The sequence below is a fragment of the Narcine bancroftii genome, chromosome 6, assembly GCF_036971445.1.
Source record: "Narcine bancroftii isolate sNarBan1 chromosome 6, sNarBan1.hap1, whole genome shotgun sequence".
Taxonomy (NCBI): domain Eukaryota; kingdom Metazoa; phylum Chordata; class Chondrichthyes; order Torpediniformes; family Narcinidae; genus Narcine; species Narcine bancroftii.
In genome coordinates this window covers 196,705,937-196,719,575 of record NC_091474.1, presented here as the reverse complement: position 1 = coordinate 196,719,575, position 13,639 = coordinate 196,705,937, and the positions used below count along the sequence as shown (strand labels likewise).

The 13,639-nt window shown below is 40.0% G+C and overlaps 1 long non-coding RNA gene across 2 annotated transcripts in view; it reads left to right on the top strand.

Annotated features, from left to right (window-relative positions):
- Positions 1-292: 292 nt before the first annotated feature.
- Positions 293-13,639, top strand: part of LOC138737714 (uncharacterized) — a 144,729-nt gene continuing 131,382 nt past the window's right edge. Inside the window, exons 1-4 of one of the 2 annotated variants that reach the window (XR_011341168.1) lie at positions 293-742; positions 1,722-1,864; positions 5,448-5,580; positions 12,135-12,587. This is a non-coding gene — a long non-coding RNA (uncharacterized lncRNA). Of the gene's footprint in view, positions 743-1,721; positions 1,865-5,447; positions 5,581-12,134; positions 12,588-13,639 lie in introns of those variants that run through there. The other variant, XR_011341169.1, reaches the window with a different exon arrangement.

The following is a 13,639-nucleotide window of genomic DNA, read 5'->3' as shown; positions in this document are numbered from 1 at the left end:
TCAGGATCAAGAGGGAGGGGCTATGGGTACAGTCACAGAATGGGGTGGAGCCAGATAAATGAGTGAAAAGTAGTTCACCACACAAATGATGTTACATCTTTTCTTTGGTGACTGGAATTAGGTAATACATTGGCTGTGGGTGTGGTCTAATCATTATTTTCTGATTTGATCATTTCAACCTCCAAGCTTTTAAACCCAGATCTCCATTTATGAAGCTGATGATCATGTGTGCTTTAATGACGTCAACAAGCCCTGCCTCTTTCTAAGTTTTTTAGCATGTGTATACACAGGTTTCAATGTTTCTGCTCACCTTGAAAAAGGGTGCTTTTTTGTCTATAATACCATTTGATCTGCTTGGAACACAAACTGTCTTTATCTAAATGCAGTGCATAGATGTAACCCGAACATAAGTCCTTATAAAATTCCATTAATAATATTCTGCCAGTTTGAATGCCTTCTCACTCTCCTGGTTCTCTGTTTCTTGCCACTCAACAGCCTTGGTAAGGCCATTAGTTTTGTTTCAATCCCATGCACTTCATCTCTGGCTAGTAGTCTCTTGTGAAGCAATTCAGGATGGTAGCATGGCAGAGCAGGTAGCTATCTCAGAGCTCCAGCAACCTGCATTCAAATCTGGCCTCTGGCGCCCTTTGTGTGGAGTTTGTACATTCTCTCGGTGGAAGTAAATGTACTCTGGTTTCCTCCATAACCCAAAGACATGCTGACTGTAAGATTGATGGCTTCTGTAAGTTACCTCTTTCGTTAATAATTAATGTGAGAATTGGGGAGGAGGCCGGGGGTAGGGATTTGTGTGTGGAAGATGGGGGATGGGTTCAGCAACCTGTGTGGGGAGAATAAATAGGTTTAATGGAATTGCCCTGAGAGCTGGCATTAATTTAATTGTCTGAATGTTTTCCTAGATTGTATGGAAAATGAGGTCACTACACATAAGATACAGTGATACTGCCTGTCCACTATTTTATTCAAAATAGACCATCAGGTTTATCTTTAATTAACCAATGACTCACTCTGAAAATTGAAAAATGCTTTCAAGGTATTCATTTGATTACCTTAATAATATCATCCAGCTATTTTCCAATGTGGGATTGACCTGAAACTCTCTATATTTTCTCTTACTTTAAAGAGCGCTGTGGTGGGAACAATTTAGCAATTTAAAGAAATGGTTCCTCAATGGTAAAAATTAAGGTTGGAAATCTGCCACATTTTCATTTATTTCATTCAAAAATTATTTCATTAGAAACAATCTAGTCCTGTTAATTTGTCAAAATTTTAAATCCTGGGTTTTCTTAGGAAGTCTGTAAGGTCATCCCTTTCCTCTAATGTAAATACTGATTCACAGCAGTCATTCTATCATGTTTACATGGTTATCGTGTGTCTTCTCAAGTATATGGGCTGCTGACCAAACCATGATTGAAACAGTAAAGTCAGTATCTAGCAGAAGAAATTGAAATCACTGAAATACGCTAAAAAATTTTGCATATTAAGTTATGAATATGATTTGTTGCAATGTGCTTAAAATTTACACCAGAGTATTAAAATGAAAAATTATATTATTTAATTTGTGTTAACATTTCAGAAACATGCTTCATTAAAATGTCTTTTTCACATGTAAAGCCTTTTTTTTTTATTCTTAAAGAACTAATTACAATTATTAAAATGAATACAACTGAAAATCACTTACAACTGGTGTCACCTTTGCTTAGCTCGGCTGGATTTCTGACAGCAGCGTGGTTCTTTTCTTTGGCTGGGATGATCTCCAGCAGTTTGTTTGCATCATTTCTTGAGGAGGACAAGGAGTCAGGGACTCTGACCTTATTGAAGAGGCACAGGAGTTGGTTGTATCTGGGTAAGTCAATGTCTGACATTTTTATGACATGCAAGGCAGAATAGATATTGGGGAAGAATACGCCTTTTTGTTTCTGTCAAATATAAAATAAGATGGAAATACAAGAATAGAATGAGATGAATACAACCAAGAGTACTTCAGGCACTCTGAAATGGTATTCCTGGATATTCCAATAATCTCCAGCAACGATAACCCATCCAAAATGATTGCCAAGGAATACACTCCAATCTTTATTTCTGGTTTGCTGTATAACTAAACTCAAGTGCAAAATTGGGTGAGTGCGAGGAGCGTATTAATGGTGGAAGTTGAAATTATAAATTAAAGTTGAAATTGTACATTGGCTTTAAGTGGCTATAGATAATTGAAGAGAAAGATCAGAATAATGGATATGTTACCTTTAACCTTGATGAGTGCAGGTCTAATTACATTCAAGAAGCTCTGCCCCATTCAGAAAAAATGACCCAGTTGAGTGGAAATTTACTGAACACTTTATCTATTCTCTCAAATATTTTGCATCTTGAATGCAGTGGTCATCATTTACAAGATGGACAGCAGCAATTAATGAAGGATTCTCTAGACCTCTACTTTGATAAAATGCAGTCACACAAGGGAACATCACCACTTTCAAAAATCCATCAAAATCGTTCACCAGCCTGACTCATTGCTGGGTCAAAATTCTGGAATTGTCTCACTTTTATGTTCTCAGTTCAGAAGATAGCAAGTCACGATCTTAGCAGATTCATAGCACGTTCATATCTTAGCAGCTGGGGATAAGTAATAAATCATAGTCTTGAATGAAGCGGTTATTTCTCATGAATGAAGTTTAAAAAAAGGACAATTTCTGTAACTATTCAAAACACTGTAACAAATCACAAAAGTACAGGAGGAAGGGAAGAACTTAGCAGGTTGCAGCATCCATGGAAAAGCAATAGGCAACCAATGCTTTGAGCTTGAGTTCTGATGATGGGTTCAATAGATGCTGCATGACCTGTTGAGTTCCTCCATTCCTTTCATGTATTGTTCCAGTACTTCCAGCAGCTGCAGACCTTTTTGCAATTTAATTATCAATTGCTATGAAGTAGGTTCGAGCAACATTAATCCATTAGTATGGGAAGTGAGCTGGATTTAGACTATGGTGAGACACATTATATTTGGCCTGCGGGTGATATGTTGCTTCAGCAGTACTATTCAGTTTGATAGGTTCCTCAGATTGTCCAAGGAATGGTGTGAAGTTACCATATATGGGATTATGATTCAATTTCTTTGTGGTGATATGTTTCCTCCATTGTATATAGTTATCATTGTCAATTGTATATATGGAGCTGCCCCGCCCATGGATGTCTCATACCCTATGACTCCTCCCCCGTGGTCCTGGGCCTTAAAGGTTGAGCCACCTCTTCCCTTGCCACCATTCCTATCCTGGGATTTGGGCCAGCAAGGTTCTTCTGTATAATAAAGCCCATCATTCCCTCAGCTTCTCTCTGTAGTTACTGATAGCGCCCTACAGTCTCTAAATCAGAATCTCACCTCAACATAACAATATCCTAGAACTATGGATCACACAAGATCGGTTGGTGTGCTCTAATATCTTGTGGCATGGATGGACATTCTGATGTCACCTGTTTAGCACACATCATTTTGCATGGGGAATCTGGTGCAAAACATTTCACAGACAAATGGATTTCTCCTCTTGCTCAACATGTCCAGTTTTGTTCTGAACCTTCTCTTGGTTTCACCACCTTTGCATATTTATACCCCCAGCGGTAACTCAAAATTTTGGAATGCCATATCTTTACCAAGTGGAAAGGTCATCTAAAATGTTGTGTAGATGTCAGAAGTCAGTGTTGGGTGCCTGAGTCAATGATTATATAATGTGCATGAAATATCATGACAAATCATAGGAAGGGAATATTACTCCTTTGAATTTGTTCCTTTCATGGAGTCATAGTCATTCAGCACAGAGCAGGCCCTTTAGCCCAAGTTGTCCATGCTGACCAAGTTGTCATTCTGGACTATTGCAGTTTGCCCACATTAGATCCATATCTTTCCAACCATTAACTTTCATGTATCTGTTCAAATGCCTTTTGAATATTGTAGTTGCACATGCTTCCATAGTTTCCTGTGACACTTGTTCCAGATTCAGACTACATTCTATGTGAAAAATTTGTCCCTCAGATTCCTCAAATCATCTGAAACCTATGCCCTTTAGTTCTAGAATTATCTACGCTATGACTGTCGTCTGCGTCCTGCCTCAATGACTACCGCCCTGTTGAACTCACGTCCACCATCATGAAGTGCTTCAAGAAGCTCGTCATGGGGCACATCAAGCACCTGCTTCCCTCCTCACTGGAACCCCTGCAGTTTACATATAAATCCAACTCCTCCACACACAATGCTATCGCCACCACCCATCATCTAGCACTCAGCCACCTGGAAAGTAAAGACTCATATGTTTGAATGCTGTTTATTCACTTCAGTTCAGCATTCAACACGATCATATCTCAGTACCTGATAAGAAAGTTGGGCCTGCTGGGTCTAAAAACCTCCCTCTGCAATTGGATTCTCAACTTCCTGACGGGGAGACCTCAGGCAGTCCGGATCAGAAACAACACCTCTAAGACAATCACAATGAGCACGGGACATCCTCGCCCTCCCCCCCCCCCCCACCCCCCCAGGGCTGCATGCTTAGTTCTTTGCTTTTCACTCTGCTGTCCCACAATTGTGCAGCTAAACACAGCTTGAACCACATCATCAAGTTTGCTGACAACATGACCGTGGTGGGCCTGATCAGTAAGAATGGTGAGTCAGCGTACTGAGACAAAGTGCAGATACTAATGAACTGGTGCAAATCAAACAACCTGTATCTAAACTTTAAAGAAACAAAAGAGATGTTTGTCGAAACCAGGAGGGCCCAGGGAGATCATGCTCCTCTGACCATTGATGGCTCTACAGATTGAGGTCATCAAGAGTATCAAGTTCTTTGGAGTGTACCTGACGGAGAATCTCACCTGGTCCCTAAACACCAACTCCAGAGCCAAGAAAGCCCAGCAACCCCTCTACTTCCTGAAAAGGCTGAGGGAAGTCCATCTCCCACTCTCCATCCATCCTCAATATGTTCTACAGAGGATATATTGAGAGCATCCTGTGCAACTGTATCACCACCTGGTTTGGAAGCTGTACCACCTCAGTCCACAAGATCCTGCAGAAAATAGTGAAGTTAGCGGAAAAACCATTTTGGAACCTCTTCCTAGCATGAAGGACATCTACTATGCTCGATGTAGGCAGAAAGCAATAAACATTGTGAAAGACTCCACACATCCCATGTGTAAACTGTTCTCCCTTCTGCCATTTGGCAGGAGGTACCAAAGAACTTGACCCTTACGCCCAGAGTGGAAAACAGCTTTTCCCCCTAAGCCATCAGGCTCCTGAACCCCAATATTGATGTGGATAGTGTGCAGTGGACTTTCAGTGTATACATCTTAAGATCTTAATATTTTAATGTGTTAACTGCTTCCATGAATAAAGATCTAGCCTGTCCTGCTTCCCTTTTGTACTCTTATATTGGCACAATTTTTCTCGGTAGGGTAGCAGACTTCAGCAGGGATTTTATCTGAAGGCTGCACCTGGCAATTCGAGTCAGGTGACTCAGGCAGTTGGATTTGAAAAGCTCAGATCAGCAAAAAGCTGAATGGACAATGGAGATCTTGAGACCACAGGTTGGTATTAATTCACTTCAATTCAGCAGTCTAGAGAGATGGTACTTTTTGACTGGAGTTCCACACAGTACAGGCAGCAATGAGTAGGAAATTTACAACTAACTAGTTTATTTTTACAGTAGAGTGCATGTTTTCTTTCCAAATATGCAATTATTTATAGTAACGTTGATTGAATATATGAGTTTTCCCAGGTCTTTAAACTTGAAAATGCATATTCATTCACTTGAGGAGCTTTTGAGAAAACGTTTGTTTGTATGTGAAAGCATGTGCAACCACATATGTTCATGAGCATAGTTTATTGAAATATATCTATTTTTGTGAAGAGGAATAGGATTTTGTTGTGGAAATAGATTATGTTACAGCTGTGAACATTTTGAAAAAAAATAATCCATTGACACAACAAGGCTTGATAGGAATTACAATGGTGTTCTCTATTCTTATAAGCAGGCTTTGTTTCTCTTCAATTTTTGCCATACTTCACTGAAATAACCTCAGGATATTTTGAAAAGATTAATGGAAGTAGATACAGGAAATCTATAAAATATAAGGTTTCTGTTCTCATTTGGGAACCATCAACTAGGCAAAGCATGCAATCTGATTTAATTCAATTCTTCATCATTACAAATATATCTGTGTTGCAAAGTTTGCCAAAATCAACTTGCAGAAATAAACAAATTTAGCACTGTGAAATTATACACTTACTTGTATGCACTGCCATTGTTGAGAAAAAAGTTGTACATTAATCCAGATATTTGGAATATACAGTAATTGTCTGTTTATTAATATGAATACATATGCACAGTTGTGTCTTACATAGCAAGATCAAATAAAATCTATGTGAGTAGTTGCTAATTTTAACCAGTTGAATCACTTAATACAAGCTATACTTTATATTCCAAGACTGTCCATCATTGCTGCAAGGATAAAACCTGGCCATTTCCCAAAGAACAAAAATAATATACTCAATTATTTTGCACTCACTCCCTCACTTCCAAGTCTTAAATTAGAAGCAGTCTTGAATTTTCCATTAGCAATCAGACAAATATTTTTTCACCAAGTGGAGATGTTAAGGAAGGAAGTGTCCTTAGAAATCAATACTTATATCCTTGGTACTTAAATTACAGAAAATAATCAGAACAATGTAAACAGTGTTGCGCTTGATGTGGTGACATCTGTTGCAGTGTGACCTAGTATAAAAATGATACAAACCTATATAATTTCAGGGAGGCATAGCCATGTTTGTCAGTCACCAAATTTATTTCATGGAGAAGGAAAGCAGCATTAATAAAACAAATTCAGCATATCAAGTAGAAACCTAGAGGGGGGGAAAATATCAAAGTGTATTCTCGAATTATCTTAAAGTCTAAATTTTTCATTGCATTTTTTTTTGGATCATGCAATATGTGATATAATCAGATTAAAGAATTATCTCTTTGGTGCTTGAGCTCGTGCAGGCTTTAGTATTGTTTCATCTCTATTATGCGCCTATAGTAAAGATGACTAGATGTAGCCTCCAGCAAAAGATTGCTTCATTTAGATACTACCAGTTGATTCTTGGATCTGGCAGCAGTGTTTCAATTGAGATATATTTCAATTGACCACCAATTTCTTGCTAACTTGAACATTGATGAGTCTTCACCTTCTCTGCCAGCTCCATATGTTAAGTTGCCCTTTATAGCAAACTTGTTGAGCAAGCACCAGACTGACATGTTCTTAAAGAAAATTGCAGTATTTATTCTAGGGTGTTTCCTGACCTTTTAAGAAATTTGAAGAGCTGTTATGGGTATGATATTGATCTTGGGCACTTCCATTTGACTCTGCTGCAGTTTGAAGCTGTTCAAGCATGTCATGAGTCAGGGTTGAAGTTAGTGGTCCATTCTTATAAAAGCTATTCTTGTTATCTGCCTACTCAATGACAGAAGATTGTATAAGATGAGGGCCCATGACTGGTCTGGAAATGATTTTATAATCTTCATGACATTCTTTTTCTGGATAATTAACCACTTGAAACTGCTGAAGTGAAGCCTCTTGAAGGTCATGATCCACATCAGTTTCTACATGAGTGCCCAGTGGGCCTCAAGTTACTCGGAAAATAGATGGCATACTTAGTGCAGTAAACAAAACATTGGCTTGCAACATTTATACATTGCAAGTATTTCCTGTGGTCGTTTATAAAGACTATGAGACTGGTGGTGGCCTTTGATTGCTATTGTTGCTTATCTGATGGAGATTGCCTGCAGTTCAGGTATGAATAGCTTGGATATTCCTAGCCGAGATTTTCATGGGTGTGGTTCACTACTGGGAACATGAAATTAGAATATTATCCCTGAGATTTTCAGTAATGTTCAGTTATCTCATTTCCATTTATCAATACTGTTAGGAAAACCATCACATTCTTAATTTATATTGGCCATCTCTGCTGTTTTCATTACCCAGTGCCTGAATTATTTGTTGACACTCCTCAGCTACCTACATTTCTGAGTTTGCTATAAACTCTCAAAACAATCGCATTATTAAACATTGTATGGCTATGGTGCTCACTTAATACATAATGCTGACTTGTGAGATATATATGTACATTTGCCTGATGCATTGTAGCTGAAAGAGCAGGGAAAAATATTTGAATGCATTACACATAATCTCACTTTTTTTTGATTACCACACACTTTTGCAATGTAGAAAGCCATATTTCTTTTCCCTTAATTTATTGTATTAAATAATAGATTTAAAATGTAACTTCAGTCATAAAATATCACACTAACAGTCTGCTTTATTTTTTTTTAGCACATAGTGCCTTTTTAGGCTCTGGCCGGACCATAGCCAATGTTTTTTTTGTATGATTTATTATTTTGGAATAAATGAGGGACTTGAATCCTTTTTGAAACAACAGTGAGCTCTGCTTTACAAGGATCGTCTTTTATTCAGACCTTCTGCAATACTGAACTGAAGGCAAATCATTCATAATTATTGTAACCCATTTGCAATAAATTATTGATTCAAGACTGGGATGAAATCTGCTCAGGAAACATCATTGTTTCTAACCAATACCAACAATATAACATTTTTTTCACAGTTCTAAATGTGGGACTTCAAGGATTTAAAAAAAAAGATCTTCATTAAATTGATACTGAATAATTAAGGAAAAGTATTTTTACTAAATATAAGTAGCTGGTGTAATGACATTTTTGCGGTTAAAGGATAACATGAGTAGTTTGTTCTACCAGAGCAAATGTGTGTAATCAACTTCCTGTCTTGCAGAGGCTTTAGAAACTAGTATTGAAATTAATTATGAAAGTCTTAACATTAGAAAATTAACAAAAAATTGATAAAATTCCCCTAAATTGACAAGTTCCTTCACAAATTCAGGAAATTCAGGATGTCGAAATGCTGAGGTGTTGCACCATTATGAAGATAAGGAGCTTGTTCAGTAACTGCAGTTGTGCTTGTACAGAAATGTAAGCTTCAAGTGAGTGCCAGGGTATGAGGCCCTGATGACCTACCACCCACAAAGTTCAGAACAATTGTGAGGACACAAGGTGCAATATTTGGATGACTGCAGGTAGCCACGTTTTAATGCAGCTGGAGGATACTTCCAGCACACAGCCTCGTCATCAAATAATAATGATTTATTTCAGTTTCAGCATGCAAGTGGAATACAAATGCATGGAAATTCAAGTGCATAGCATAATATTTCTTGTGTATTTTATTTGTTACTCACAAGACCTAGTCACCCTTTTGATGCACAATGCAATTCCAGTGACTGTAACAAACCAGTACACAGTGACTTCAGGATACACCTAATATACCTAGAATCTCATAGAGGATATCATCCTAATTGCAAAACTTAGTATAGATTGTGGACAGGAAATCATGACTTAGTAGGGACCTATGCTATTTGATATAATAGATTAATTGGAGGTTTATTGGAGATTGACTTGGATTGAGGGTTTTTTTTTAGTGAACCTTAGAATAAACAAACAAGAACTGAGGTAATGAATATCACATAAAAAATGTAAGGATGCGGAAAATGATAAATCAGTGGAACTAATAATCTGCAATCCTAGATTCAAAACATTAGCTGCAGAGTTAATGGATTCTTTGCGATTACCTCACAATATTCCTTTGGCTCCAGTACATCTCAAAATATTGGAAATTATTAGGAGTAACATTGCTATTTAAGAGAGAACAAACTGAAGGGCACTCATCTTCATGAATGATGTTACTAAGTGAAAGAATCTATCACTAAGAATCTTTAACGTAGCATTTGGGAAATCATAAAATTATAAATCTTTTATGAATAAAAAAATTAAGTTTAGCAAATCTCATTGAGTTTTTTGAGGAAATAGCTAGGATGGTAGATTAGAGGAAGCTGTGGATGTAATATACTTGGAATTTAAATATGCATTTGTTAATTATCCACATGAAAGAGTGTGACAAAATCTTACAGTTCATGGGGCTAAACGTTAAACCTCGACATTTATCGCACTCTGAACAGCAAGATTGTATGGAGGAGGAAGTGGAGAAGTCAGTATATGATGACAAAGAGAAGAGAGAACCCCATCCACCCCCCCCCACCCAAACATACATCCAGGGCATGCCTCATGTTTTTGTAGTCCCTTTCACACCGCCGATTCCATGTGGGTTAACCGACTAATTTCATGGGTCCGTTCCCGATAATTGCATGGTGTGAAACATCCCATTCGGGCATGGTGAGTTAAATTCACCTGGGCTCGGACTTTTGGTGGGGGTAAGAGCCAGAGCCTGGCTGAGTTGACTCACTCATCGCCATCTTGTGGTGTGAAAAGGCAACCAGTCTTACCAGGTACGATTAGTGATGTTAGCACCTGCATGCATGCGTCATATTGGCGTGAAGCTGCTCGTGATAAGGGAGACCCTAATGTGGCCAAACATTTTTCACAGACCATGAAAGGTGGGCCGATGTACGAGCAGATAGTGGTCAGGCTGCAGAACTCAGGCTTTCAGAAGAATAAGATCCAGGCAATTAACAAACTGAAAAATCTGTGAAAGAAGTTCATGCAGGCCAATGACTTCAACAGCAGGATAGCAGGACTGATATGTGATTGAAAGATTGGATAGACTAGGGTTATACTCATTGGAATTTAGAATAATATGAGGGTATCTCATTGAAAAAGATAGAATTTTGTCTAAACCAGACAATTTAGATGCAAGAAGAATGTTCCTGATTTTGTGGAAGTCTAGATCAGGAGGTCATAATCTAGGGCAGGGGTGTCAAACTCAAATTCACGGAGGGCCAAAACTAAAAACTTGGACTAAGTCGAGGGCCGAACTAAATATTTATTGAAAATTTTCAACAACATCTGCATGTTTTCTCTTCTTTCAACATATGTAATGTTAAACTTTTTCTTATTAAAATAAATGTTTAATAATAGTTTTGGATAAACTCTTTCCAGAAGCATTAACAAATGAGAAATAAAATATTCAATAAATAATATTTCTCTATAGAGGATTTGTCAAATGTTGCTAGTGTGCTGTCGAATAGTAAAATCTGAGGGCTATTGAGAATGTGGGAGAATAACATGATTCCTGAAACAATCAAATGGGTGACTGATTGTGGGCATGAACTCTAGCAGGGTTATTTGCCATGCCCTTTTTCCATTGGTACAGATATCCTTTGATTTACACACTTTTCAAGTTTTATGCCTATTTTTAACCAGGAATATATTTATCACTGTGACATGAAACTATTGGAAGATCGTTTTATCCTGAGATTAAAGTTCATAATACTTACTCAGGCCTGTGTGCGGGAGGGCGGAGTTTGCGGGCGATCGGGTTGGACAACGACAGTGCGGGGGCATCGGCTCTCGCTGCAGGGCGGTATCTCGGCGGATCAGCGGCCCCGTCACTGTGAGTCGCGGGTCGGCCTGCGGCAGGGAGGGGGAGTGGGCAACGGTCCTGGCGAGGTCAGGCCCGAGGCCTCCGGTTCCGGGCGCTGGGAAGCGGCCTTGGCTTCCCCTGACACTGGCCAGGCCCCAAAACCAGAGTCCACGGTGAGACCCTGCAACGTAAACAGAGGAGGTGGGGGCGATTAGCGGGCTGACGCCAATGCATTCTGGGATTTGTAGTATTAGCTGTGTATGCGCTATACTGGCGCGGCGGCCAGCGGGCCACCTCTAATACATTTTTGAAATGATATTGCGGGCCAAATATAATTATATCGCGGGCCAAATTTGGCCTGCGGGCCAGAGTTTGACATGTGTGATCTAGGGTAAGGGGTAAACCATTTAGGACTGTGGTGAAGAGAAATATCTTCAGTCAGAGACTGGGGAACTCCCAAACACAGAAAGTTGTTGAGGCCAGATTGTAAGATATATACAAAAAGGGAGTTGTATGTGATGCTTGTAGCAAGAATAATCAAGGGAAGTGGAGAGAAAGCAGGAATAGGATACTCCAGCAAATGAAGAATAAGGGTACTGAAGTTGTGTCATCAGCCATGAACATGTTGAATGATCGTACAGGCTCGAGGGCAGAACAGTCTACTCCTACACCTATTTTCTGTGATTCGATGAATTCAGGTCTGAAGATGCTGGAGAATTATCCAACTGTGCTGCCACACTCATCTTCCATTGGACTCCAAATGATGAAACTCGTGATTGGTTCCATCACCATTACCATGCCAGTGACCAGGGTTCAAGTTGCTGCTATCTGTAAGGAATTTGTATGTTCTCCCTGTTTTCTGAGTGGGTTTTCCCCGGGTGCTCGGTTTATACCACCTTCCAAAAATGTATGGGGTTGGTAGGTTAATTGGGTGTAATTGGCCAGCATGGGTTTCAATGGCAGGAATCAGCTTCTGCTGTGTTGTAAATGAATTTAACCTAATTTTAAACTGAATGATACCAGTTTCACTCAGAGGGTGATATCCACCTCTAGCCAAGAACTACTTGTGATAGTACTGATTCTATCACCAATAATTGTGATAGGCTGAGAGTGTAGCCACACCTACTGGCAGGTCTTAAAGGGTTGCTCCTAGCCAGACCAGGTCATTCTGGACTGGTCGACCTACATGTGATATGCTCCAGTCTTCTAGTTAATAAAAGCCTTGGTTTGGATCAACAATCCTTTGATTCTTTCGACGCACTCTACAATTTTATTAACTAGAAAGTTTTAAAGGGATGGAGCTTATGCTATGGCTGGAACACCTCGAAATCGACCCATAGTTGGCTACAGCCTCAAATGACTTTAAGCACTGGGGAGGTGCTTCAAAACATACTTACAACTCTCTGACCCTGCCGTGATAGAGGAAAGCCATCGACTTCTAATATTGATGACTGCGGTGTCCCAGAGATCTACTAGAGCATCCAGGACGTGACCACTTACGCCGCAGCCATGAAGGTGCAGAAAGGGCTCTCTGAGTTACCGGTGAACAGGGTCTTCGCTCGGTACAAACTAGCAACAAGGAGGCAACAGCTCGGTAAGTCCTGTAGAGCTTATATTCAAGCACTAAGGGCAATGGGCAGGGACTGTGCCTGCACAGACAGAACTGCTGCGGAAACCACAGATGATTTCATTCGGGATGTCTATGTGGCTGGGGTCCGATCGAATGAGGTGAGGCAGTGCCTGCTAGAGCACGGGGGAGATTTGGATCTGGATCGCAGAGACAATGGAGGATGTGGTCTTAAGTATGGGGTCTTAAGTATGGAAATGTACTCTCAGGGCTGGACCCCACGCTCTGATCTGAGTAGGGTGCCCTCCATCAACCCTACTACCCCCTGGCACATCGACAACCTGTCGGCTGCTTCTACGCTGCCTGATGCGACCCTGAAGTGTTATTTCTGCAGGAGGGACAAACACAGGAGGTCCCAGTGCCTGGTGAGAAAAGCCAGGTGCCAGAAATGCCTTAAAAACGGCCACTTTGCTGTAGTCTGTCGCTCCAAAATGGCCACCGTCAAACACAGTGCCTCGTGTGAAGCCCAACCGCCACCCTCCCATTCAAACATTTCTTCCTCAGAGCTCTCGTCCAATGAGAGTGAGGGCTCCACTGCATGGCAGTGCCTGACATTACGGGGTAGACTCCGAGCAT